We start from the raw sequence: 11151 nt of genomic DNA on the forward strand, positions 1-11151 counted from the left end.
GACTTAACCCAGACCTAACCGGTGTTATCCCCTAAAATATTCATCGAAACCAGTTTTAATTGAATGCTTCAGTGTGGTACCACATTACTACCTGATTCAAGCCAGAAAATACCCACGATCTGACCAACAAGTATGCGAAAAAGGCAAAATCGTGAGCCAGATGGCGGCATAACTGAGTCCAAACACAGGCCTCACCGGTGTTATCCTCTAAAATATTGATCGAATCCTGTTTAATTGAATGCTTCAGTGTGGTACCACATTACTACCTGATTCAAGCCAGAAAAAAACCCCGGATCTGGCCAACAAGTATATGAAAAAGGCAAAATCATGAGCCAGATCCGGGCATATCTCAGACTTAACCCAGACCTAACCGGTGTTATTCCCTAAAATATTCATCGAAACCAGGTTTAATTGACTGCTTCAGTGTGGTGCCACATTACTACGTGATTCATGCCAGAAAAAACTCAGGATCTGGCCAACAAGTATGCGAAAAAGGCTAAATAATGAGCCAGCTGCGGGCATAACCCAGACCTAACACAGACCTCACCGGTTTTATCCTCTAAAATATTGATCGAAACCAGGGTCAACTGACTGCTTCAATGTGGTGCCACATTACTACGTGAATCAAGCCAGAAAGAACCCAGGATCTGACCAAGTATGTGAAAAAGGCATCATCATGAGCCAGATCCGGGAATATCTCAGACCTAACCGAGACCTAACCGGTGTTATCCTTTGTAATAATGATCGAAACCAGGTATAATTGACTGTTTCAGTGTGGTACCACATTACTACGTGATTCATGCCAGAAAACACACAGGATCTGACCAACAAGGATGCGAAAAAGGCAAAATCATGAGCCAGATCCGGGCATATCTCAGACCTAACCCAGACCTAACCGGTGTTATCCTCTAAAATATTGGTCGAAACCAGGTTTAATTGACTGCTTCAGTGTGGTGCCACATTACTACGTGATTCATGCCAGAAAATACCCAGGATCTGACCAACAAGTATGCGAAAAGGGCAAAATCATGAGCCAGATCCGGGCATATCTCAGACTTAACCCAGACCTAACCGGTGTTATCCCCTAAAATATTCATCGAAACCAGGTTTAATTGACTGCTTCAGTGTAGTGCCACATTACTACGTGATTCAAACCCGAAAAACCCAGGGTCTGGCCAACAAGTATGTGAAAAAGGCAAAATCATGAGCCAGATCCGGGCATATCTCAGACTTAACCCAGACCTAACCGGTGTTATCCCCTAAAATATTCATCGAGACCAGGTTTAATTGACTGCTTCAGTGTGGTGCCACATTACTACGTGATTCATGCCAGAGAAAACCCAGGACCTGGCCAACAAATATGCGAAAAGGCATCATCATGAGCCAGATCCGGGAATATCTCAGACCTAACCGAGACCTAACCGGTGTTATCCTTTGTAATAATGATCGAAACCAGGTATAATTGACTGTTTCAGTGTGGTACCACATTACTACGTGATTCATGCCAGAAAAAACCCAGGATCTGGGCAACAACTATGCGATGAAGGCAGAATCATGAGCCAGGTCCGGGCATATCTCAGACTTAACCCAGACCTAACCGGTGTTATCCCCTAAAATATTCATCGAAACCAGGTTTAATTGACTGCTTCAGTGTGGTGCCACATTACTACGTGACTCATGCCAGAGAAAACCCAGGATCTGGCCAACAAGTATGCGAAAAAGGCAAAATCATGAGCCAGATGCGGGCATAACCCAGACCTAACCCAGACCTTTTTTTTTTTTTTTTTTTTTAACGTGGTGAAATCCTCATGGACACCCCGGCTCCCTGGGGGGGAGGCCGGGGTAGTGCCGGACTCTTACCGGCTAAAACACCACGGTGACCGCCTGCGCCCTTTATCTGGGGAGAGTCACGGGAACCAAACTAGCGATACTACCGTGACTCTCCCCGTTGGCGCAACGCCCTATTACGGGCCCTTTCCGGGGGAGGAGATGTGATCCTCCTCCCCCAATGGGGGGCAAACATAATTGATTGCCCCCCGGCGACGCCACGCGGTCACACGCGACGTCGCCCCACTCGTGCCGTTGCTACTAGCCGCGACCGGGCCCCCACCCGATCGCGACCACGGCTGCGGGGCCGGCTAACACTGCCGCCCCCGCTGGACGGGGCCCCTGCCACGGGCCCCCGGTCCGGTGATGGGCTGGGTGCGAGGGGGAATGAGGGAATAAAGTCCCTCATCTCGCACCACAAACACCATCACCGACCCCATTGCGCTCCCCCTGTCACGGGGAGCGGTGGAGGGTCTTACGGTCGGCGTCGCCGCCTGCCCCCCACCTCTTCACGCGCCCTTTCGGCGTCCTCCTTGGCGGCCATGACCTCTTCACAAAACAAGGCCATGGCCGCCCACGCCTCCTCGCTGCCGACCATTGCACGTATGACGGCCGGCAGCGAGAGGTCTGCTCCAACTTCTCCAATGAGGACACCGCGCTGCGTTGCCCATGCTGGGCAAAACTGCAGCGTGTGCTGCGCGGTGTCCTCCCTTCCCCTGCAGTGACGGCACGCAGCCGTCGCCTCCCGCCCTATCCGATGCAGGTACCGACCGAAGCAACCGTGTCCGGTCAGTACCTGTGTCAGGCGGTAGGTGGGCGTACCCCAGCTACGGCCCACCCAGGCATAAAACACTGGGCGGATCGCCGCGGCAACGCGATCATCCCGCTGGTCTGGCTTCGATAACCAGACCAGCCACCGACTATAGACGCGTCGCCGCGCCTGGCTTCGGGCCCTGGCGGCCTCCTCGCCGTGCGGGTCCACGCCCCGCTGGCGAAGGTCGCAGAGGCTTTGATAGACCTCTGCGTCCATTTTCGCCAGCAGGTGAAACGGTGCGGAACCCGCCAGCAAGGTGGCGGCTGTGTAGGAGATCGTGCGATAACCCCGCACGACTCTGATGGCGACCAACCTCTGTAACCGACGGAGTACAAATGTACCCCGCCGATTGACCATCAGACCGCCGGCCCATATTGGCGCGCCATAAAGCGCCATGGACCGGACGACTCCCAAATACAGCCGCCGTGCCGCCATGTTGGGCCCCCCGAGATTTGGCATTATGCGGCCTAACGCGGCCGCTGCCCTTTCAATACGGGGACCCAACCCTTCCAAATGATGCCCGAACCGCCAGTAGCTGTCGAGAGTGAGGCCCAGATACTTCATCCGGCGCCCCACCCCGACTTGGGCTTCACCCACCCGTAGAGACGCCTGGCGCGGCACCCCTCGACCACTGACGTTGCACAGCCAGATGGCCTCGGTCTTCTGGGGTGCCACGCGCAACCCCAGACGCTCTACCTCGGCAACGACTCGTGCCGTCCCTTCCTCCGCGAGGGCCACGGCCCTCCTCCAAGTATCCTCGCCGGCAATCACCAGGGTGTCGTCGGCATAACAAACCAACGACACGCCGACGGGTAGGTCAGCCCGCAGCACCGCATCATACGCCAAGTTCCACAGGAGCGGCCCGAGGACCGACCCCTGTGGGACTCCGCGGTGCACCGCTCTCTGCTCCATCCCGTTCCGACCCGGATATTGGACTACCCTGCCCCGCAGATAATCCCCGATCAGTCGGCATAGATAGGCGGGCACCCGGTGGTACTGGAGTGCTCGACCTATCGCCCCCCAGGAGACGGTGTTAAAGGCGTTGGCTATGTCCAACGAGACTGCCAACGCCACACCCCCCCGGGAGATTGCCGATTCCGCCAGAGTCCGCACTGTCGCTATGGCGTCGACTGTGGAGCGGCCCCGGCGGAAGCCGAACTGTCGGTCGGCCAGATCGGGGCCGACGCGGGACAGGTGCCCCTCGAGTCTGGATACTATGACCCGCTCGAGGAGCTTTCCAGCCTCGTCCAACAGGCAAATTGGACGGAACGCGGATGGAGAATCCGCGGGCTTCCCTGGCTTGTGGAGGAGGACCAACCTCGCCACCTTCCATATGGGGGGGAACTGGCCGGTCCGTAGGCACGCGTCAAAGACACGTATCAAGCCGGCCCCCAGAACGCCCACCGCTACTGCCCAGGCCTTGCCGGGTATGCTGTCCGGTCCTGGCGCCGTCCTCTTGGCAGCCATTCTCCGGACGGCCCTAGCTAGCTCCTCCTCAGAAGCCCCCAGTTCGTCGGACCACCAAGGCGGGTGATCCGGCTGTGGCTCGGGGGGATGCAGAAACGCCTCTCCCCCAACGGGGAAGAGGACGCGCATAGTTTCCCCGAGCAGCTGGGGGTCGAGACTCTCTGTGATCGGGGGCGCCCATGATCGCATCTTCCCTACGACCATGTGATTAGGGCGCCCCCATGGGTTTGCATCCAGAGAGCCGAGGAGCTCCGTCCATGCCTGGGCTTTCGCGGTCGCGATGGCCCGGCGGAGGGTTCTTCGCGCCAGGGAAAATTCCCCGCGCAACCCCACCACCTCTGCCTCCGTCGCCCTGCGCCGTCTCCTGGCGCGGGTGTACCGGCGTCGGGCGACAACGCACCGAGTGCGTAAATCCTCGATCACGCCCGACCACCAGTACACGGACCCCCCACGGCTCGGGGCGGTGGCCCGGGGCATGACTGCGTCACACAACGACGTCATAGTCTCCCAGAACCAACGCGCCCCGGCAGATGGATTGTCGAGGGTCCGGCGTGGCATCTCCTGCCATGCCACAACGGAGGCTGCCATCGCAAGGGCGTCCGGGTCCAGCCTCTTGGCGGACCAGCGTGGCGCCGGGTGTGCATCCCTGCCCGGTTGGCGGGGTCCATTTAAGCCGGGGGTCGCGGATACGGAAAACGTAATGTAGAGGTGGTCGCTTAACGTGGCCACCTCTTCCGCGACCCTCCAGTCGGACACACGGCGCGCTATGGCGGGGCTCGCCAACGATATGTCGACGATCGACTCGCCCCGCGCGTGCACGCACGTGCTCACGGCCCCTTCATTCAAAACTACGAGGCCGTGACCCGCCGCCCATTCGAGCATCGCGTCGCCCTTCACGGTCGTCCTGGGGCAGCCCCACGCTGCAGCGTGGGCGTTGAAATCACCCAGGACGAGTACCCCACTGGCGAGATGTGGGGAGATGCATCTCCCCACCTCGTCGAGGTACGCCTCAAATTCGCTGAGGCCCATAGCGGGCGACGCGTAACACCCGGCAACCACCAGTTCCCCCCACTTCACCGCCACAAAACCGTGGCCCCTCCCCACGACAGAGCACGGCAGCGTGCCGCGTCCGTACTGCCAAGTGATCGCCGAGACACCGTTAAGGTCCCCCACCCAAGCTGGGTGTTTGGGGACACGGTAGGGCTCGGCGATCACGGCCATCCCAATGTTCCACTGCCGGAGGGTTTGAAGCATAAGATCCTGGGCCCCCCGGCAATGGTTCAAATTGACCTGGAGGAGGCGTTGAGACATTATTGGGTCTCACCCGCGGCCTCCTCCAGGCCTCCCCGTCCAACGTTTTGGGGCGGCTTAGCGCACCCCGGGTCTTTGCCGCCGTACGAGGCCATCACCCCCCTGCTAAGGGGCTCTGACTCGCACGGCGACTGATTTGCCGCTTGCGGTGGGGGTACTGCAGTTCCCCCACCCGAAAACACAACTTCCGAATTTGTGGAGGTGATGGGCGCTGAGTCGTTAGGCGCCACATCCACCTCCATCATCTCCGTCATCGGTGGGGGTGCGGGTGCTGGGGCGGGAGTAACCCCCGACACCACAGCAGGGGACGGCTGGGAACAAGCCGCCCCCTGAACCTCCATCGCGACGGGCAGCGGTGCCGGCTCAACACCAGCCGGCACCGTGGATGGGGGCACACCCGCCCCCTTCCCTTTCTTCCCCTTCCGTTTGGGGGGACGGCACGCCGCCCCACCCATGCGGTGATCCGCTGGCCGCCCCAAGCCCACACATAGGGAGCATTTTGGGGCGGCCGTGCACTCCCGCGCAGTGTGGGAGGCCCCTCCGCAGCGGTAGCAGAGGCCGCTGCGATCAACAGTGCTGGTGCACCGCTGCCGGACATGGCCAAACTCCAGACAGCGGTGGCACTGCAGCGGCCTCGCTGCGAGCACCGCCAGCCGGGCCTCGAAGAAGCCGACCATAAGTCGGCCGGACTTCGCGAGCTTGGTTGCAGCGCGAAGGGGACAGCGGGCCCAGGCCGTAAACATACCCGAGCTGTCCCTGCGGAGGTCACCAACGTTGACCTCTGCCGCGCCGCAACCCCCGGCGGTGGCAAGGGCCTCCCTAACAGCTTGCTGGGTGGCTGCCTCCGACAGGCCTGAAACACGTAGCTCGGCCTGCTTTTGGGGGCAAGCCACCCGAACACCTTCCACTTCGAGGGCCCCCTCGAGACGCGCCCTCAGGGCGGTCGCCTTCTCTTTCCCTTTCTCACCGGGGACCGCTAACAAGAGCGCCCCGGTGACCGCCCTGGTTGGGCGCATCCCAGTGATGCCAAGATCCCGGCATATCGCGGGCATCACCCTGTTCAGGAGGGGGCCCAATTCTGCTTCGCGGCCAGCGGCGGCGGTCACCGAAACTGCTGCCGTTTTCGGTAGCTTCGGTAACTTCACCGCCGCGGGCTGAGCGCCAATCTTACTCTTACAGCCAGCCGCTGTATTGGCGGCTGGCCGTCTGGCTGCGGGTGTTTTCCCGCCGTTAGGAGAGGGTGTGGAAGTAGCCGCACCCTTCTTGCCGTCCTTCTTCTTTCCCCTCTTCACCACCTCAGCCCAGGAGCCCTGCCCATCGTTGGTGGGGGCAGGGACGGTCTTTGGTGCGGCGGCAATTGCGGGTCGTTCGGACTTGCCGCTATCCGCATTTAGAGGTTGTTGAGCGGGACTTCTCGCAGTCTTCATTGGCGCCTTTGATTTCGGGGCGGATGGCTTCGCCTCTCCAGCCGCCGGCGTGCCACGTTGTGCCCTACCGGCGCCCTTCTTCGCCGCGGTTGGTTTTGGGGGTGCTCCAGGCGCTTTCACAGGGGCAGACGCGCCCCCATGTTTTGCTACCGCAGCCACCATCGCCTTCCCCTTTGACGCAACTATCCCCGGGTCTACCCCAACGGATGTGTGCTGAGGTACCGGGCCTTTCCCCAGTGGCGGACGAGACACAACCCGCCAAACCGCTTCTAATCGGGCCTCGACCCGGTTCTCCACGGCCGCTATGTGCCCCGCCATCTCGGAAACCCTTTTCACAACCTCGGTCATCATGACCACTAAAGGGTTCCCGGACGCGGAGCTCTCTTCCACAGGTTGGTCGGGCCCAACTCCAGTGGACGGTCCGGGGACCGCCGGATCGACTTCCATCCCCGCATCCCCCCCGGCAAAAGTGGACGGGAGGAGGTCCTTCCGCCGCGGTCGAGGGGCACAAGGCAATTCGTGATCCGGCGGCGTCTCGACGGTCACCTCTTCGCTTGCTCTCAGCAGCCTCCGCTGCTGCTCCTTATACCTCAGGCGGCCCACTTCCCGCCTGAGGTGCTCCAGCTCCCTGTCCTTCACCCTCACGGTTTCGGACAGGGTGGTGGCGGTGGAGTCAGCCACCTCCAGCCTCTTCTCGAGGGCCTTCGCCCTCCTCTCCCATTCGCCTTGGCGAATGACAACTTCACGGGCCGGCCTGTTTGGGTTTTCGGCGCGGTCAGCTCTGCCGTGCAGCTCTTCGGCGCTGACCAACGCCACCCGTGCAGCCAAACGTAGGCCGCGGATGTCCGTCGTCTTCAGGTGGCTTGCGGTGTCTGCCACCCTGACGACGGACTCCAGCTGCTCCTTCAGCCGGCCCAGCAGCTCGTCCAGCTTCATGACCTCCGCTATATTTCGGAGGTCTGCCTGCTTCGGCAGGTCTTTCATACCCGGACCCAGTTTTTTCGGGTCCACGAAAATACCCCTGGGTCTTCCCGCCCCGGGGCCCTTCCTCTTCCTTTTACCGGGTCCATAATCCTCCCCGCTGGACCCGGCACCATCGGCTCCATCGCTGCTACAAGGATGAGGCGCCCATTCGTCCCCATCCTGCGAGACGTCGTCGAGGAAGGGGTGGGTTATTGTCTCCCCGACGCAAGACGGCTCTTCCTCCTCCCTCTGGGCTACGTCGCCCACCGAGAGCTGCGTGCCCTCAACACCATGCCTTTTGCGAGGAGGCGACTGCCTCCCCGCTTTGCGCCACTCAGTGGCATTCAGCCGCTCCAGGCTGACTACAGGGACTTCGCCCCCAAAGTGGATCCCCAGCGGGGGATTAACCACCTCTACACTCCTGACCGTGGGTTTACACCCACCAGGAAGTGGTCCGTCCATCCTATTGTCAATAATGTCCTTGTCATCTGCCGATATCCTTGCCTGTCCGTTTTCCAAATTTCCAGTCCGGTTTGCTTGTTTTTGAATTTGAATGACTTCCATACTTGATCCCACGAGAGTGGTCAGAAAGGAAGTCACCCCAGGCAGAGCCGCCATGCCTGGGGAAGCCTAATACTCCGGGGGTTCGGCAGGTGCCCCCGGAGGTGGTCGCTAGGGATTGGGCCTTCTCTCCCAACCATGCATCCCATCGCCGCGCACCATAACTTAGGATTAGAAGGTAATTTATAGAGTTACCATCCTCGCGGCCCAGGCGGTTAAGCCAAGGCCCCCGGTCCTCCTGCCGTCACGTACCATTCACAAAACCAAGACTGGAATTGTGAATGGGTCGTTGCGACGACCAACAGGAGGCTTACGGTGTGATTAGCATCAGATACCTCGGGGTCGCTACGCCCCGTACTGCGCCGGACACCTGGCCGGACACAGCCCCTGAGGGAACGCCGCGCAGACCTAACCCAGACCTAACCCAGACCTAACCCAGACACAGACCTTTTTTTTTTTTTTTTTTTTTTTTTTTAACGTGATGAAATCCTCATGGACACCCCGGCTCCCTGGGGGGGAGGCCGGGGTAGTGCCGGACTCTTACCGGCTAAAACACCACGGTGACCGCCTGCGCCCTTTATCTGGGGAGAGTCACGGGAACCAAACTAGCGATACTACCGTGATTCTCCCCGTTGGCGCGACGCCCTACTACGGGCCCTTCCCGGGGGAGGAGATGTGATCCTCCTCCCCCAATGGGGGGCAAACTAATCTGATTGCCCCCCAGCGACGCGGCGCGGTCACACGCTACGTCGCCCCCACTCGTGCCGCTGCTACTAGCCGCGACCGGGCCCCCACCCGATCGCGACCACGGCTGCAGGGCCGGCTAACACTGCTGCCCCCGCTGGACGAGGCCCCTGCCACGGGCCCCTGGTACAGTGATGGGCTGGGTGCGAGGGGGAATGAAGGAATAAAGTCCCTCACCTCGCACCACAAACACCATCACCGACCCCTTCGCGCTCCCCCTGCCACGGGGAGCGGTGGAGGGACTTACGGTCGGCGACGCCGCCTGCCCCCCACCTCTTCACGCGCCCTTTCGGCGTCCTCCTTGGCGGCCATGACCTCTTCACAAAACAAGGCCGTGGCCGCCCACGCCTCCTCGCTGCCGACCATTGCACGTATGACGGCCGGCAGCGAGAGGTCCGCTCCAATCGCTCTAATAAGGACACCGCGCTGCGCTGCCCACGCTGGACAAAACTCCAATGTGTGCTGCGCGGTGTCCTCCCTTCCCCTACAGTGATGGCATGCAGCCGTCGCTTCCCGCCCTATCCGATTCAGGTACCGACCGAAGCAACCGTGTCCGGTCAGTACCTGTGTCAGGCGGTAGGTAGGCGTACCCCAGCTACGGCCCACCCAGGCGTAAAATACTGGGCGGACCGCCGCGGCGACGCGATCATCCCTCTGGTCTGGCTTCGATAACCAGACCAGCCACCGACTATAGACGCGTCGCCGCGCCTGGCTTCGGGCCCTGGCGGCCTCCTCGCCGTGCGGGTCCACGCCCCGCTGGCGAAAATCGCAGAGGCTTTGATAGACCTCTGCGTCCATTTTCGCCAGCAGGTGAAACGGTGCCGAACCCGCCAGCAGGGTGGCGGCTGTGTAAGAGATCGTGCGATAACCCCGCACGACTCTGATGGCGACCAACCTCTGTAACCGACGGAGTACAAATGCACCCCGCCGATTGGCCATCAGACCGCCGGCCCATATTGGCGCGCCATAAAGCGCCATGGACCGGACGACTCCTAAATACAGCCGCCGTGCCGCCATGTTAGGTCCCCCGAGATTAGGCATTATGCGGCCTAACGCGGCCGCTGCCCTTTCGATACGGGGACCCAAACCTTCCAAATGATGCCCGAACCGCCAGTAGCTGTCGAGGGTGAGGCCCAAATACTTCATCCGGCGCCCCACCCCCACTTGGGCTCCGCCCACCCGTAGAGACGCCTGGCGCGGCACCCCACGGCCACTGACATTACACAGCCAGATGGCCTCGGTCTTCTGGGGTGCCACGCGCAACCCCAGACGCTCTACTTCGGCAACGACTAGTGCCGTACCTTCCTCCGCGAGGGCCACGGCCCTCCTCCACGTATCCCCGCCGGCTATCACCAGGGTGTCGTCGGCATAACAAACCAACGACACGCCGACGGGGAGGTCAGCCCGCAGCACCGCGTCATAGGCCAAGTTCCACAAGAGCGACCCTAGGACCGACCCCTGTGGAACCCCGCGGTGCACACCCAGACACAGACCTCACCCAGACCTATCCCGTGTTATCCTCTAAAATATTGAACGGAACCAGGTTTAATTGACTGCTTCAGTGTGGTACCACATTACTACCTGATTCAAACCCGAAAAACCCAGGGTCTGGCCAACAAGTATGTGAAAAAGGCAAAATCATGAGCCAGATCCGGGCATATCTCAGACTTAACCCAGACCTAACCGGTGTTATCCCCTAAAATATTCATCGAAACCAGGTTTAATTGACTGCTTCAGTGTGGTGCCACATTACTACGTGATTCATGCCAGAAAATACCCAGGATCTGACCAACAAGTATGCGAAAAAGGCAAAATCATAGGCCAGATGGCGGCATAGCCGAGATCTAACACAGACCTCACCGGTGTTATCCTGTAAAATATTGATCGAATCCTGTTCAATCGAATGCTTCAGTGTGGTACCACATTACTACCTGGTTCAAGCCAGAAAAAACCCAGGATCTGGCCAACAAGTATGCAAAAAAGGCAAAATCATGAGCCAGATGCGGGCATAACCCAGACCTTACCCAGACCTAACCC

This window comes from Colletes latitarsis, chromosome 2, assembly GCF_051014445.1.
Source record: "Colletes latitarsis isolate SP2378_abdomen chromosome 2, iyColLati1, whole genome shotgun sequence".
Classification (NCBI taxonomy): domain Eukaryota; kingdom Metazoa; phylum Arthropoda; class Insecta; order Hymenoptera; family Colletidae; genus Colletes; species Colletes latitarsis.